This window comes from Trachemys scripta, chromosome 2, assembly GCF_013100865.1.
Source record: "Trachemys scripta elegans isolate TJP31775 chromosome 2, CAS_Tse_1.0, whole genome shotgun sequence".
In the NCBI taxonomy this organism is placed as follows: domain Eukaryota; kingdom Metazoa; phylum Chordata; order Testudines; family Emydidae; genus Trachemys; species Trachemys scripta.
The window spans coordinates 107,885,219-107,903,258 of record NC_048299.1 but is presented as its reverse complement, the minus strand read 5'-3'; the positions used below and the strand labels follow the sequence as shown (position 1 = coordinate 107,903,258).

The 18,040-nt window shown below is 46.2% G+C and overlaps 1 protein-coding gene across 3 annotated transcripts in view; it reads left to right on the top strand.

Annotated features, from left to right (window-relative positions):
• Positions 1 to 18,040, top strand: part of PTPN3 (protein tyrosine phosphatase non-receptor type 3) — a 279,790-nt gene that overhangs the window by 56,430 nt on the left and 205,320 nt on the right. The window lies entirely within an intron of this gene.

Below are 18,040 nucleotides of genomic sequence, written 5' to 3'. Positions count from 1 at the left end.
TTTAAAGCAATGTTCTTATTTGCCTTCTAGTTTTTGAGCTTTTAGGATTTACTTGTCACGTTTTCAAGGGTTTCTCTGTAACTATGAGGGCTAAGAAATGTAAGAAACAAAGCTAAATTGAGTCTCCTGTGATCACTTTAAGTAGAATATCGAATATGAGACTTATGATAAAATCATGAGAGCTGTCAAAACTGAACCTTTGCAGTTTCAAAATGGCCTTTAAGGACCAGCTAGGGCCGCACTGACACTTTTCCCCTAAAATACTTAATTAACTTTAGGAAAAACATTTAAATACGTACAAATTCACATCCAAATCATTGTAATGTATATTTGTAGGGTTTTTGGCAGATTCAATAACAAAAATAATGCTGCCTCCCTCTTCGCCCTCGCTCTCCCCCGTCCTCCCCCTCCCCCCCGCGAAGGGTGATGGAAGTGGTGATGCGCCCCACTGTTGCATGGCCAGAGCCAGGGCCTGGTGTCTTCTGCCATGTGGCCAGGGCCAGGGCTCAGTGTCTGCAGGCAGAACCTGGAGCTGGGGACAGAAACTGTGTGGCTGGAGCCAGGGATTGGACCCCGCAACTGCGTGGCTGGAGTCAGCGCTCGCTGCTGTGCAGCCAGGGCCAGGGGTCGACACCTGTGGCCAGCTCCCGCTAGGGTTACCATACGTCCGGATTTTCCCGGACATGTCCGGCTTTTTGGTCATCAAATCTCCGTCTGGGGGGAAATTCCAAAAAGCCGGACATGTCCGGGAAAATAGGGAGGGGTCGTGGGGCTTGGATCCACGCTGGGGCCGGAGCCAGAGCCGCTGGGGCCGGCGATGCTCGGCTGGCGCCGCTCGGCCGGGGCTGGTGCCAGATGGGCCAGTGCCCCGGGGCCCGATCCGAGCTGGAGTCGCCGGGGCCAGAGCTTGCTCGGCTGGGGCCGGTGCCCGGGGCCTGAGCCAAGCTGGAGCCGCTGGGGCCGGGGCCAGCACGCTCGGCTGGAACCAGGGCCGGAGCCACTTGGCCGGTGCCCGGGGCCTGAGCCGAGCTGGAGCCGCCGGAGCCGGGGCGGGCCGGGGCTGGCGTGCTCCGCCGGAACTGGGGCCGGCGCCCCAGGGCCCAGGATGGGCCGGAGCCGTCGGGGCCGGAGCTGTTCGCCCGGGGCCGATGCCTTTGGGCCCGAGCCGAGGTGGAACTGCCGGGGCCAGGGCGGGCCGGGGCTGGCGTGCTCCGCCGGAACTGAGGCCGGCGCCCCAGGGCCCGAGCTGAGCCAGGCCGGAGCCGCCGGGGCCGGAGCCACTCGGCTGGGGCCAGAACCGAGCTGGAACCGCCGGGGCGGGCTGGGGCTGGCGTGCTCGGCTGGAGCTGGGGCTGGCGCCCCAGGGCCCGAGCCGCTCGGCCAGAAGGCCGGACTGGGCCGCACCTCCTCGCGCCCCCCCGCCCCAGCTTACCTGCTGCCTGCCTCCCTGTTTCAGGCTTCCCGTGAACATTTGATTCGCAGAAAGCAGGGGAGGGGGAGGAGCAGGGGGCGGGACGTTCGGTGAAGGGGGCGGAGTTGGGATGGGACGGGGGCGGGGTGGGGGTGGGGCCCCTTGGAGTGTCCTCTTTTTGTTATTTTAAAAAATGGTAACCCTAGCTCCCGCCACCGTGTGACCGGAGCCCGGGAATAGAGCTGTGGGTAGGCGCCTGCTGCCATGCAGCTGGGTCAGGGAATCATCACCAGGGGCTAGGGCTGTGTGGCTGGAGCACAGAGCCAGTGCCCGTCACCTCATGGCCGGAACTTGGTGCCAGAGGCCAACTGAAGCTCTGCGGCTAGAGCCGGGGGTCAGCACCTGCTACTCTGTGGCCAGAGCCAGAGGTTGGTATACAAAGCCCCGCAGTTGGAGCCTGCTGCCGTGTGGCTGGGGCTGGGAGTCGGCGCCTGCTGCCATGCAGCTGGAACCAGGGGCCGGAAGCTGATGCCCCACAGCTGGAGGCCAGGGCTACATGGCCAGAGCCCGGGGTATCAGTATCCGCTGCCCCGCGGTTGGAGCCTGGGGCCGCATGGCCAGGTTCCTGAAGTCCCACTGCTGCAGCCTGCTGCCCAAACCCCCTTCCCCCAATGTGGGTCAAGAACTCACCTTGCTCTTGCAGCGTTGTGCCCCACCTCTCTCCAGAGGCACTGCAGGGAGGCGCATTGAGGAGCAACAAGGAGGGAAGGCGGGGGGGATGCTTTGCCCCTCATCCATCACTGCCCAGGAGCTGTCGTGGCCGCATGAAAAGCCCCTGGTGGCCGCATTTGAGAAACACTGAGCTAGGCACAGCCTTACTGTTGTCTAGAGGGAACTGTTTCCGCCCCCTTCCCCCCCCCAGCTGCTAGTGACATAGCCAATCCCAACACCTCTCACGTACATAAAGTAATACTGTCCTCTCTCTTCAATTTAGTTATTTAGGCGCTCTGTCTTGCCCTTTCCCCTCCTATTAAAAGAATAATTGTGCTCAACTACTCTGCTCCCTTTCTCGTTCAAAAAAAGTACCTTGTGGCTAACTGCAAAATTTCTACTGCCATTGTTCTGCCTTCTGTGGGGTGGAGGCACTCTGCCACTGCAGACTACAGTGCCTGAAGAGGAGAACTTTAATGGCGTTTTTATGATAAATGGATTAAAAAAACTTTAGGCAGTGATGTGGAAAACAATCCTATCAAGTTTGAGTTTGTTTTTCTAGTCTAAAGAAAAGATTGGGTGCAGGAAAAACAGTATGATTTGATCTTTAATGGCAATGAAAAAAATCCTGAACCAAATCCCTCACAAGATCATAATTTTTCTGAACTTTCAGACTCTCTGATAGGAGTCATCACTAAAGCATTAGTTATTTTTTGAAGGAGAAAATATATGCTGGCATTTTTATTCTCCTAAACCTGGGATGTGGCACAGTCCTGGAATTCATTAAGAAACAAGCTCCAGATGTAGTGACCACTGATTCAAATCCCAACAGTAGTGGAGAATTGAACTCGTCTGATTTTAACGTTAGACCGGAACTTTTGGTCTGAAGCTTTTCTATTATGTCCCAGTCTAGAGTATAATTATGTCTCAATGTGTATGCACTATGAGAATTTTCCAATTTGAACTTTCAGGAGCGTAGTGTTCCCTGTCTTTCTCACTAGGCCCTTCATCTGCGCAACTTCTTGATGTTGGGCATCAGCCTTTGTGGTTGCTGTCCGTCTTTGAGGTTGTTTGTTATTGTCCACTCCAGAAATCCCCAGAACAATGGACAATTCAAAATCAAAATAATTTGTAAACTTTGGGCTGGAATTGGTTACCCTTCACAGTACTGAAGAGCTGATATGCAAATCTATTCTATATTTCTGCTAATAGAAGACTTAATGATATTCGATTGTGTAATTGTCGAGGCTTCATACTGATAAATATGAGGGGACCATGTAGCATTTATCCTATGTAAAATTTTAGTGTGGGTGTAATATCTAGCTGCTTTGTGTTTGTCTGAAAATTACATATGAACCTGAACCAATTGCAGATTCTTGCATCTCTGTTTTCTTAGGAATTTTGGATATGTATGAATATTTTACAGCTTGTGTCCATTTTACTGAAAACACAAAATTGTGCAGAATTGGAAATTGAACAAGGATAGCCTGGAAGTATCAGTCTTGTGTTGAATTTCTGAATTTGTTCATATTACTTTTATTTGTATGGCACCTCTCACTCAGAAGGGACCACAATATGCTTCGCAAACTATAGATGTATAGATACTGAAACATGACAAATTACTTTAGCCACTGCTAAACTAGCCATTCAGGGATGAAATGCACTTATCAGTTGGTAAATTTTAGCTTCATGTCAAGGAGAAGGAGAAATGTATCCTTTCGGTTGAGATGGAATTTCCATTTTTCATTAATGCAAAGTTAACACTGGACGCGGTCTTATGGCCTTGACATTGAAGAGGGGTGTGGGCTCTGGGGTGGCAGCGGCACACAGCGGGGCTAAGACAGGCTCCCTGCCTGCCCTGGCCCTGCGCCGCACCTCCTGGAAGCGGCCGGCACACTGCCCTCGCCTGCGGGTACCTCCCCCAAAGCTCCTATTGGCCATTGTTCCCCATTCTTGGCCAATGGGGCCGCAGGGACGTGGTGCTGGCCGCTTCTGGGAGCGGTGCGTGGCAATCCCACGGGCCGGATCCAAAGCCCTGACGGGCTGGATCCAGCCCATGGGCTGTAGTTTGAGCGCCCCTGTTGTAGATAGCGGTTAGCTGTTTTATTCTTTACTGCTTCCCTGAGTAGCAGGACACAAAACAGCTGTACTAATAAAAATAATGTAGCATTTATTAGCCCTCAGCTGACCTTAAATTTTATTTCTGAGGTAGTTTTGACATGAAAGAGTAGTGAAATATTAAAACTGGTTGTTTTGATTATAGTACAACGTAAAACTATTTTTAAATCAGTAGACTTTAATTTGCATCTGTTCCCATCAAAGTCAGTGGACAGCATACGTTAGTAAGAAATGTGACGCATGAATTTATTTCACTTTCTGTGGAAGACCTTTTGTAACTGATTCACTGTAAGTGAAGCAATAGGTAGCTTGCAGGTGCTTCTAAAGAAGTGAAAGTTTTTTGTCATATCATGCTACTCACTACAGTAATGTATTCTGGACATACTGCTTGTCAGTTGATTTTGTTCCTGTTTTCAGTGTCTTTATGGCTCTTTATAAAGTTGGTGAAAAAGATGAAATGTTCAGTGTTTGGGATGTGTTGATTGATCTTTGTAGTTCGGATTTTTGTTGATTTGTTGTTGACTTTATTGTTCTTAGGAAGTTTTCGTGTAATCTGGCACAGTGGAGCATGAAGGAAGAGATTCAGTGTAGTGAGTAGTAGTAGTAATAGCTAACTGCTTACCTGGGAAATAGGTTTCAAAAGGTTTTTCTTCTGTAAAATTCTTGCTCGGAACTAGAGATTACCATTTTTATGTATTTTCCAAATTTGATTTTTTTGTAGGCGTTATTGCTTATTACTAGTAGTGGTGGAAATAACAAGAATTGTGAGTTTCCAAAACACTGGCTTACAGCATGAATGGTTTCTGACACAGTGGAATATGAGTTTTCTGGTTTTTTAAATGCCCCCCCCCTTTTTTTTTGGCATTCATCACAATATGTATATTGAAAAATATGTTATTTCAAAGTGTGTAACAAAATCACCCCTCAAAGTAAATGTAATGTATATATTGTGCTTTTACATTATTATGGTCATTAGTTTTCTCTATTTGTTCTTTCTCTCCCCTGGCTAAAACTATAAGTAATACTGATAATTAAATTTCCATTTAATTAGCATGAACTTAATTGTTAATAAAGTTAATGTAATACAAATTATCAAAGGCTTTGTTTTCGTACTTTACAGAGCAGTTTCATGTAACCTAGATTTCATTGCCCCTCTTTTGTTATGTGAACTTCAGGTTTCATTAGTTGGATGAAGGTTTACACTAGTGCTGAGTAGTTTCCAAAAATGTTAGTGCTTTGTGTCTTAAGTATATTAATAAAGTTCAATAGAGCTTGCTTGTTTCTTGGTACTTGGAAACTCTATACAGTATTTCATTATGTGTAATTTAAAGGAATGTATGGGGAGAAATTATTGGGTAATTATGTAATTAAATTATGTAAGGTTAGGGAAGTAGCTGAATAGCCTTCATAATCTTCTTGTATAGTTTTCCCTGGTAGCAGCTACTGGTCAGGATTGAAATACAATACCTATGTACCCCTTTAAAAAAAATTGCTTTGAAGCAGTATATATGAGATATGCTGGTTAAGGCCTCCAGCTCTCAAACTGCCATTTAACCTGCTTGTTTTTTTCTTGCTCTTCCAGTTCTCAATGCTGATAACTTAAAATTATATCCAACTTCTTGATATTGATCTGCAGTTTCCTACTGCAGTTCATGCAAAACCGACATCAGTAGGAAATAGAGGATGCATTGTTTTTAAGAAAGAAATCAGAGTAGCAGATCTTGTAACTTTTTGATGTGTGGTTGTCAGATGTGTTTATTTTACACCATGGCTTTGTTTAAAGTTGAAGTGGGCTATAAAGGAAGCCATAGAGTTCCTGAATTCTTCAATTCATACAGTACAGGAAACAGGGCAACCAGCCATCATTATAGTGAATGTTGTTTTAAGATGTGATTATTAAACTAATTGTTCAGAATAAATAAAAAATCATATAGATTGATTTAAAAAAAAAGTGGGTAGAAAAACTGTAGTTCCCCCCTCCCCCCCCAAAAAAGCAAGTGAAATGTGTGAGGCTCTATATTTCACTTTCATTTTGAGCCTTTTTTAGCTTACAGTATTTGAGTTACCTGGAAAGAGAAGCAGTATAGGTTTGTTCTTAAATGTATTTTTATTTCTGTATTCTGTGATTCTGTTCTATACTATGATGAATTCAAATAGCTTAAGTTGTCCAGTACCGATAATGTGATTTCACTCCCTCACCCCCATTCTTGCTAGTCCTCGGAAATTGGAGTAGACATTACTGTAGTCTTCCCTTGGATTTTTATTCTTTGTCCTATATACTTCATTATCTCATTTTCTCAATTGATTTTTGAAAATACTTTGAAATGTAGTACCATCCTTCCATCTCCAATTCCCATTTTTTCCTCTACATAATAAACATTATTGGTAGAACTGGCAGTGAAGCCTGTAGTTAAGATTTCCTAACCCTTTCCATTATAAGATCTTGTTTTCAGTTGCTTATAACTTTTCAAACTTTAACTCTTAGGGCTTCACTGCCAGCTCCACCAAAAATGTTTATTATGTAGAGGAAAGAATTTGAAATGGAAAGATGGCACTACGTGTCAAAGTATTTTCAAAAACCAATTGAGAAAATGAGATAATAAAGGATATGGTTCAGGTGTTTGAGAAGATGTTTGGGAAAATACATTTATTTCCCCAAAGTTAAAAAAATTCTTACAAATGTTTAATTGGGAACCTCTGGTGCATCCATGGTTTAGAGCAGGGAATTGAAATTTGGCGGGGAGTGGGGTATCTTTCTGGGGTCAGAGAGGTGCAGTTTGCTGTCTCTTTGAGAATCCTCTGAGTCAGACAGTTATAGGCTGCTGAAAATTGTGTTTGCATGTGCTCATTAGAAGTTTGTTACAGGCTTGCTGCTAAAGTCTCCAAAGACTCCATCTGCACTGATCATGCTGTAGCCCAGAGCTGTAGGAAATGAACTGAACTTTACTTTCAATTACTCTCCCTGCCTTTTGGAGGCTGCTGTGGATCCAGTCCCTGGAAATGAGACTCTCCTATGCCTGAGTGTTCCCACAACCAGTGCCCAAGCAGTGCAGTGCAGCTGACTCAAATGCAGAGGAATGAGGAAGTGTGGGGATGGATAGGAGCAGAGGGGAACATGGCCAGTTTGCGTAGAGAGATGGGAGTAGATGAATAAGCTGTGGGGTGACATGGTTAGGGTTACCATACGTCCGGATTTTCCCGGACATGTCCAGCTTTTTGGTCCTCAAATCCCAGTCCGGGAGGAAATTCCAAAAAACCGGACATGTTCGGGAAAATAGGGAGGGGTCATGGGGCTTGGGTCTGGGCTGGAGCCGCTGGGGCCAGAGCTGGGGCCGGCCATGCTCGGCCAGGGCTGGTGTCAGGCCGGAGCCTCTTGAACGGAACCGGGGCCTGAGTCGCTGGGACCGGGGCTGGGGGTACTCGGCCGGCACCACTCGCCCAGGGCTGGGGCCGCTGGGACTGCGGCTGGGGGTGCTCAGCTGCTGGCTGGCGTCGCTTGGCCGGGGCCCCGGGGCCCGAGCTGAGCTGGAGTCACTAGGGCCGGAGCCACTTGGACGGGGCTGGCACGCTCGGCTGGAACCGGGGCTGGCACCCCAGGGCCCAAGCCGGCTGGAGACGCTGGGGCCAGAGCCTCTTGGCCGGGGCCGGCCGCCGGAGGGAGCCACTCGGCCGGGGAGGCTGGACTAGGGTGTGCCTCCTCGCACCCCCCACCGCCCCAGCCCCAGCTTACCTGCTGCCTGCCTGCCTCAGGCTTCCCGCAAACATTTGATTCATGGGAAGCAGGGGAGGGGGGAGGAGCAGGAGCGGGGGGGTGGAGTGTTCAGGGGAGGGGGGCGGAGTTGGGCGGGGACTTTGAGGAACGGGCGGAGTTGGGGAAGGGGTGGGGCCGGAGCCCTGTGGAGTGTCCTCCTTTTAGAATATTAAAATATGGTAACCCTAAACATGGTAGAGGCAGAGTCGGAATAGGGCAGGCTGGTTATGAAGGAGGAGATGGTCAGAAGAATATAAGTACTCTCTCCTCTAGAACTCAGGTCTTTCCTCCTTGACTAAGACTCAGGATTTCTGAGTCCGGATATACTTCTACTGTCTAGCAAATAACTATGAAACCAATGACAGTGACTCTTCCTCTTCTCTACTGGCTGGTCCACAGGGGATAAAAAGCATACTAGTGTACCAGCTATTGTTCTCTGAAGTGGTGGATGTCTTGCAATGAATCTAAAGTTCCCAACCCTGCTGATGACCCACGTAAAGTTCTCACTTACTATGGTAAGGAACATAATAGAAAAGCCTATGAAAAAATTAATTCTGTATTCAGTGTAGGGTTTGGATGATCTGTGGTAAGCAGGGCCTGGAGCCACAGATTGAATGACTAGGAATAAAAGAAATACTGAATAAGTACCCATTAAGTGAGCACTATCCATCCTGTACACTAAATGAGCCAGGAGTCCTGTAGGGCAGTGGTTCTCAACCAGTGGTCCAGGGCTCCCTAGGGGGCCTCGAGCAGGTTTCAGGGGGCCTCCAAGCAGGGCCAGCATTAGCCTCACTGGGGCCAGGGCAGAAAGCCAAAGCCCCATCACATGTGGCTGAAGCCCAGGTCCCTGAGCCCTGCCATTGCGGGCTGAAGCTGAAGCCTGGGTAATGTAGCTTCGTGGGGGCCCCTGAGGCATGGGAACAGGCTTGGGAACCACAGTCAATGGGAACTGCGGAGCCGGCGCCTGCGGGGGGAGTAAAAATCAGTATGTCAAACAATTTAATTTTTATGGTTAAAGTTTTATAACAATTAAAAATAACAGAACCTCCTAATTTCAATACTACTATAGATAACACTGTTACGCCAACAAATTTCCCTTAGACAAAAAATTTTGAAGATGCCAGTTTTATAATACTTACATTATAATATTTATAAACATTATTTGCACTTGCTAACACAAGACTAACAATATAAATGTTTCTCAGATAACCATTACAGGGGGAAAGTACTGAACTTTCTTTCCAGGCAAGATGAACTACTATAATTAGAACAGACATTAGTTAAGATACTTGTGGCATAGTGAGTATAATTGGAGATTGGCAGAATTAGTCTTACAATTGAAATGTTAATATTACAAAAGTATTTTTTAAAAATCTTAACATTGCCAAGTTAATAATAACTAACTCATTTAGCTCTTTTCATCTGTAGATCTCAAAGCTCTTCACAAAGGAGGTCAGTATCATCCCTGTTTTACAGGTAGGGAAACTGAGATGCACAGAGGGGAAGCGATTTTCCCAAGGTCACCCAGCAGACCAGTGGCAGAACTGGGAATAGAACTGTTATCGTCCCACTCCAATGCCCTATTAGGCCACAGTGCCTAGTTAAGCAGTCCAAAGTTAGAAAATGCCAGAATTCCTGTGCAGTATTAATTCCACACCACCACCACCACCATCCGTTGTGCAAATACATTGTGATACAGTCTTTAAATGATTATATATAATTTTTTCCCTACATCAGAGGTTCACAACCTTTTTCTTTCTGAGTCCCCCTTCCCCCAAACATCCTATTAAAAACTCCACAGCCCACCTATGCCACAATAACTGTTTTTCTGCATATAAAAACCAGGGTTGGCATTAGCAGGTAGCAAGCAGGGCAATTGCCTGGGGCCCCATGCCTCAGGGGCCGCCACAAAGCTACATTGCTCAGGCTTCAGCTTCAGCCCCGGATGGCGGGGCTCAGGAACCTGGGCTTCAGCCCCATGCGATGGGGCTTTGGCTTTCTGTCCTGGGCCCCAGTGAGTTTAATGCTGCCCCTGCTTGGAGGCCCCCTAAGGGCCCCGGACTCCTCGTTGAGATTGAAAACGACTGATCTAGTCCAGTGGTGCTCAACCACGGATCCAGGGCCCACTGAGGGGCCATGAGCAGGTTTCAGGAGGTCCGCCAAAATAAGCCAGAGAGCACGGCCAGTGTTAGACTCACTGAGGCCCAGGGCTGAAGCCCGAGATCCACCGCTGTAGGCTGAAGCTGAAGCCCAAGCAACTTAGCTTTGTGGGGCCCGCAGTGACATGGGGCCTCAGGCAATTGCCCTGCTTGCTACCCCATAATGCCAGTCCTGGCTTTTAATCCACTGGATATGCAGAAAAAGAGGTGTTGTGCGACAGGCGATCCATGGAGTTTTTATAGCATGTTGGGGGGGGGGGAAGGCAGGGGGAGGGCTCAGAAAGAAAAAGGTTCAGAACCTCTGCTGTAAGGGAAAAAATATATATAATCATTTAAAGACTGCATCACAATGTATTTGCACAACGGGTGGTGGTGGTGGTATGGAATTAATATTGCACAGGAATTCTGGCATTTTCTAACTTCGGAGTGTTTACTTAGGCACTGTGGCCTAATAGGGCATTGGAGTGGGACGATAACTGAGTTCTGTTCCCAGTTCTGTCACTGGTCTGCTGGGTGACCTTGGGAAAATCGCTTCTCCCTGCGAAGACCCAGGATTTGTTGTGGTTAAACAATCTAATCTACACAAGTTGCAAATAACATCCCCATTTGGAGCGTAGATGTTGCCTAAGATTTTGATTTTTTTTTCTCTCCCCCCTTAATCCATGCATCTTTGCCAGTCAGTTGTTAATTTGAACTCAGCACTCAGTAAAATCGTAAAGTTTCCCTTGGATCAAATTTGCAATACAAGTTTAGCACTGGAAGGCTTGAACGCAATATTGAGGATACCTTGAAATGATGTGCAGATTAAGACTTGCAAGCAAGTTGTAATTTATGATATTGTTATATGCAGTTTGAGCAGGTCAGCTGTGGGTTTGGTGGGTGGTGTTTTTGCACTCTGGACTTGAGGCTTAAAGCTTGGTTTTCTCCTTAGACAAATGATTACTGCAAAGTACACATGTTCTTGATTTCAAGACCTGGGAAAAGCAATGATATGATTTTGCAGCCCATTTTATTTTTTTACTTTTGCTTTTTAATACAAGATAAATAATGCTCTAGTAAATATAAGGTTCACGCTATACAATTTTATAGAAGTTAGCGTAGGGAACATATTTGTTAAAATGACTTCTTAGAGGTGCTCTAATAGCTACAAAATTAAATGTACTCAAAAGCATCTGTATTTAAATGTATATTTAAAAAATCTAGTCTTAAAGATATAATCATTATTAAAGTCTACTTTGAAACCCAATTTATGAATGAACTTCAGCATAATAAAATGTTAGAGAGAAAAAAGGGGTATAATTTTCATTGAATATTGGAGAAAGATTGGAAGAAGACTAACAAAAATCGGTTTCATTGGCTTTACTCAATATTTTGGCTGATTAAAATTTTTGCAAATGTATATCTTTTTTGTAAATTGCCTTAAATAATAAAACTAAGGTATAACTTTGAATATTATTAAAGTTTATTGTGTTTTAGGGACTTAGCTTAGATTTTATATATTAACCTTACTGAAATTACTATAATATAGTTGTTGTTTTTTTAAAAGTGTAGTAGTTGGTGATTGCGGAAGTGGTTGAAGCCCTCCCTAGATCCTGCACTTTACAGTGACCCATGGTTATCCCAAGATGCTTATATTGTGATTACTCATAATTTATATGACAAGACAAACAATTGCCATATGTTTAAATATTTCACCTGGCTTTGGCCACTGGAACCAAATATGAGCGCTAAATCTGAATTTCTTACGTTAGTCTTAAAAGGCTTATTTCAAGAAATGTGAATGTTTTTGTTGTATTGGCAAAATTATATTCCTTCACAGGAATGGTGATTATAATATTTTTAGCTACAATTTTGAGGTCATAGAAACTTCCATCTTTATCCTCATTTAAGCAAGCGGATACTTGAAGCAACAAATCTTCTATTCTTTAAACTGCAGTTTGGGTATCTCTGCTGCAGGTTCTTTCATGGTCTGTTAATCCAGTATGTGATATATAAAGTCCCTGTAATTAAATCTTTAATCTTAATGTATTGGTACATTTGTGACCAGTGCTTAATTTGTTCAAGGGCTTGCCAGGGCTGCAGCCTGGCACCTCTGGGCTTGGCAGTTCATATCCACAGCACCTCTGCACTTGCTGTGTCAGATTATGAATGTAAAAAAATTGCTTAAGCCCTGGCATCTCTTTCATTACAAATTAAGCACTCTTTGTGACCTGTTAATTTGCTTGAAGAATTGAATTCCATGACAACTTATGTTTCTGGTATCTAAGCAAGCAGCAATAGATTTTAAAATAAATACTGATTGGATTGCCTACTGTGTTTATCAGAAAAAAAGTTTTCAGGGAATATAATGCCAGTGGGTAAGCAATAAATTTTGGGTAGTATGTGACAAAGGGGTTTTGCTATAGAATTTCAGACTTGGATTTTATATAATTAGTGAACAGATTTCCAGTCTGCAATTTAGGGTTGAAGGTGAGATGAAAAGGGGCATGTTAATACTTCCTTACAGGAACCAGATTTGATCTCCATTTTCATAGGTGCTTGTTTAATAAGCCTGGTAAAATTGTAGGCTTCTATTGTCTGGTTCTGGCTGGAAAAATATTTTTCCCATAAAGGTGTGTCACTGGTAGATATGGCTCTTGATATATGTGAATAATGCCTAATAACTAGGGATGAGAACAGAGTTTAAGGGGCTTAAGGTGACAATCTGATGAACCAGAATTTTTTAAAGTATATAATGCATAGCTCTTGCACAATAAATATGAGCAATGTGGTGTTCCACTGAATTATATTTGAAAAACAAGATTGCTGCTTTCAATTACCCTAGGAAACATAGGGTAGTGGGGTTTGGTGACTCTCTTCTGAGGCGCCTGGAGGCGCCCATCTGTCGCCCTGACATTTCATCTGGGGAGGTATGCTGCCTGCCGGGGGCCCGTATCCGAGATGTTACGGAGGCATTGTCGAGGATTATCCAGCCCTCTGACTACTACCCCATGCTACTCATCTATGTGGGCACAAATGATACTGCGAGGTGTGACACTGAGCGGATCAAGAGTGACTACAGGGCTCTGGGAGTATGGGTGAAGGAGTTTGGAGCGCAGGTGGTATTATCTTCCTACCTTCCTGTCAAAGGTAGGGGCCCAGGCAGAGACAGGTGCATCGTGGAGGTGAATGCCTGGCTGCGAAGATGGTGTCGCCAGGAGGGCTTTGGCTTCCTCGACCAAGGGATGCTATTCCAGGAAGGACTGCTAGGCAGAGATGGCGTTCATCTTTCGAGGAGGGGAAAGACCCTATTTGGACACAGACTGGCTAGCCTAGTGAGAAGGGCTTTAAACTAGGTTTCACAGGGACAGGTGAGCAAAACCCACAGGTAAGTGTAGAACATGGGGACCTGGGAGATAGGTTAGAAATAGGAGGGAGCATGGGCTAAAATTGCAGAGAGAAAGGATGGTTAGGGCAAAACTGGGAGGCAAGATCAAATCAGTATCTTAGATGCCTATATACAAATGCGAGAGGTATGGGGAATAAGCAGGAAGAACTGGAAGTGCTAATAAATAAATACAACTATGACATTGTTGGCATCACTGAAACTTGGTGGGATAATACACATGATTGGAATGTTGGTGTGGATGGGTACAGCTTGCTCAGGAAGGATAGACAGGGGGAAAAGGGAGGAGGTGTTGCCTTATATATTAAAAATGTACACACTTGGACTGAGGTGGAGATGGACATAGGAGACGGAAGTGTTGAGAGTCTCTGGGTTAGGTTATAGGGTGACCAGATCACCCAAGTCAAATATCGGGACGCAGGGGGGGGAGGGTGACGTGGCGGGGGGCGGGGCAAAAAAAACAACAACACCCTTCCTCCACAAGCCCTGGAGGGAGGCCCGGGAGACGCAGGGGAATCGCGGGGCCAGGGTGAGTAAGAGTCTGTCCTGGCCCCGAGCAGCCAGGACTTAGTTGGGTGGTAGGGAGAGGAGGGGGGCAGTCCGCGGGGCCAGGCGGCGGCTGTTCTCCCCCCCGGGCAGCGGTACTCGGGAGCAGCCGCTGCTGCAGCTCCCACTGCCGCGGGGGGAGGAAGCGGCCGATGGCCAAGCTCGGCGGCTGTGGCTCTGGCGCCCGGGCCTGAACCCCCCGCGCCCGGGCCTGCTGCGGGGACCTAACAGCGCGCACGCTGCTCCCAGCCCCTGGCCAGTCATGTCTGGGCTGCTGCCCAGCTGGTACTATCCCGCGGCGGCCCCGGAGTGGGGGCAGCAGGCCCCAGCCCCCCCAACCCGCTCGGGTCCCACAGGGGAACGAACGGGGCTGGGCTGCCGATGCCTCCACCCCGGGGCCGCCGCGGGATTGCATCACCTGGGCAGCAGCCCAGACGCGACTGGCCAGGGGCTGGGCGCAGCGTGCACGCTGCTGGGTCTCCGCAGCAGGCCCAGACTTGGGGGGTTCGGGGGCGCCAGAGCCGCAGCCGCCAAGTGCCATGGCCGCTTCCTCCCCCCGCGGCAGTGGGAGCTGCAGCAGCGGCTGCTCCCGAGTCCCGCTGCTCGGGGGGGAGAACAGCCGCCGCCTGGCCCCGCGGGGCCTCCCCCCCTCCTCTCCCTACCACCCAACTGAGTCCTGCCTGCTCGGGGCCAGGCCGGACTCTTACTCACCCCGGCCCCGCGCTTCCCCTGCATCTCCTGGGCCTCCCTCCAGCGCTTGTGGAGGGAGGAGGAATGGTGAGCCTGGGGAAGAGGCGGGGATTCGGGGAGGGAGCCAATCGGGGGAAGAGGGGGTGGAGTTGGGGGGGGTGCGAGCACTTCCAGGATCTGGCGCATTTCCTTGTTTGTCCAGTGTCCCGACCGCATGTCGGTCGGGACGCGGGACAAAAAAGGAAATATCGGGACAGTCCCGATAAAATCGGGACGTCTGGTCACCCTAGTTAGGCTAAAAGGGGTAAAAAACAAGGGTGATGTCATGCTAGGAGTCTTCTACAGGCCACCTAACCAGGTGGAAGAGGTGGATGAGGCTTTTTTTAAACAACTAACAAAATCATCCAAAGCCCAAGATTTGGTGGTGATGGGGGACTTCAACTATCCAGATATATGTTGGGAAAATAACACAGTGGGGCACAGACTATCCTATAAGTTCTTGGACTGCATTGCAGACAATTTTTTATTTCAGAAGGTTGAAAAAGCTACTAGGGGGGAAGCTGTTCTAGATTTGATTTTTAGAAATAGGAAGGAACTTGTTGAGAATTTGGAAGTGGAAGGCAGCTTGGGTGAAAGTGATCATGAAATCATAGAGTTCACAATTCTAAGGAAGGGTAGAAGGGAGTACAGCAAAATAGAGACAATAGATTTCAGGAAGGTGGATTTTGGTAAGCTCAGAGAGCTGATAGGTAAGGTCCCATAGGAATCAAGACTGAGGGGAAAAACAACTGAGGAGAATTGGCAGTTTTTCAAAGGGACACTATTAAGGGCCCAAAAGCAAGCTATTCCACTGGGTACGGAAGATAGAAAATGTGGCAAAAGACCACTTTGGCTTAACCACGAGATCTTGCATGATCTAAAAAATAAAAAGGAGTCATATAAAAAATGAAAACTAGTTCAGATTACAAAGGATGAATATAGGCAAACACAGGAATGCAGGAGCAAGATTAGAAAGGCAAAGACACAAAATGAGCTCAAACTAGCTACAGGAATAAAGGGAAACAAGAAGACTTTTTATCAATACATTAGAAGCAAGAGGAAGACCAAGGACAAGGTAGGCCCATTGCTCAGTGAGGAGGGAGAAACAGTAACAGGAAACTTGGAAATGGCAGAGATGCTTAATGACTTCTTTGTTTCTGTCTTCACCGAGAAGTCTGAAGGAATGCCTAACATTGTGAATGCTAATGGGAAGGGGGTAGGTTTAGCAGATAAAATAAAAAAAGAACAAGTTAAAAATCACTTAGAAAAGTTAGATGCCTGCAAGTCACCAGGGCCTGATGAAATGCATCCTAGAATACTCAAGGAGCTAATAGAGGAGGTATCTGAGCCTCTAACTATTGTCTTTGGAAAATCATGAGAGACGGGACAGATTCCAGAAGACTGGAAAAAGAGCAAATTTAGTGCCCATCTATAAAAAGGGAAATAAAAACAATGCAACAGGAAACTACAGACCAGTTAGTTTAACTTCTGTGCCAGGGAAGATAATGGAGCAAGTAATTAAGGGAATCATCTGCAAACACTTGGAAGGTAGTAAGGTGATAGGGAATAGTCAGCATGGATTTGTAAAGAACAAATTGTGTCAAACCAATCTGACAGCTTTCTTTGATAGGATAACGAGCCTTGTGGATAAGGGAGAAGCGGTGGATGTGGTTTACCTAGACTTTAGGAAGGCATTTGATACAGTCTCGCATGATATTCTTATCAATAAACTAGGCAAATACAACTTAGATGGGGCTGCTATAAGGTGGGTGCATAACTGGCTGGATAACGGTACTCGGAGAATAGTTATTAATGGTTTCCAATCTTGCTGGAAAGGTATAACAAGTGGGGTTCTGCATGGGTCTGTTTTGGGACCGGCTGTGTTCAATATGTTCATCAACGACTTAGATATTGGCATAGAAAGTACACTTATTAAGTTTGCAGGTGATACCAAACTGGGAGGGATTGCAACTGCTTTGGAGGATAGGGTCATAATTCAAAATGATCTGGACAAATTGGAGAAATGGTCTGAGGTAAACAGGATGAAGTTTAACAAAGACAAATGCCAAGTGCTCCACTTAGGAAGGAACAATCAGTTTCTCACACACAGAATGGGATGAGACTGTCTAGGAAGGAGTATGGCAGAAAGGGATCTAGGATTATAGTGGACCACAAGCTAAATATGAGTCAACAGTGTGATGCTGTTGCAAGAAAAGCAAACATGATTCTGGGATGTATTAACAGGTGTGTTATGAGCAAGACACGAGAAGTCATTCTTCTGCTCTACTCTGCCCTGGTTAGGCCTCAGCTGGAATACTGTGTCCAGTTCTGGGCACTGCATTTCAAGAAAGATGTGGAGAAATTGGAGAGGGTCCAGAGAAGAGCAACAAGAATGATTAAAGGTCTAGAGAACATGACCTATGAAGGAAGGCTGAAAGAATTGGGTTTGTTTAGTTTGGAAAAGAGAAGACTGAGAGGGGACATGATAGCAGTTTTCAGGTATCTAAAAGGGTGTCATAAGGAGGAGGGAGAAAACTTGTTCACCTTAGCCTCTAAGGATAGAACAAGAAGCAATGGGCTTAAACTGCAGCAAGGGAGGTTTAGATTGGACATTAGGAAAAAGTTCCTAACTGTCAGGGTGGTTAATCACTGGAATAAATTGCCTAGGGAGGTTGTGGAATCTCCATCTCTGGAGATATTTAAGAGTAGGTTAGATAAATGTCTATCAGGGATGGTCTAGACAGTATTGGTCCTGCCATGAGGGCAGGGGACTGGACTCGATAACCTCTCGAAGTCCCTTCCAGTCCTAGAATCTGTGAATTGATTTTGGTGTCTGTTTCCATTTTATTTTTCAAATGTAATAAGAAGTGCTCTAAAGTTACCTGTCTTGAAACTGGATGAAACTCCAGTCTTCATCAGTTCTTACATCTCTATGTAACTTTTTAGCTTTACTCCATATTTCAATAGGCCAGTGTGAAAACTTGACCTGAGGCCTCTTTCTGATTCTGGCAGTAGAAACCTCAAAGGCATGCTTATTTGCATTAAAGTGCAAAGGGGATATTTAGCTAGTTGTAGAACTTGAAAATAAACATTCCTATTCCTCTAATTTGGAGTAGAGTGAAGGATACGATCTGTAACAGTCTAACGTTCAGTTATAATTTATGGAGGAGTGAGGCAAAGAAAACTGCTTTCATAATAAAATAAATCTGTTTAGCTTATTCCAGAAGGAT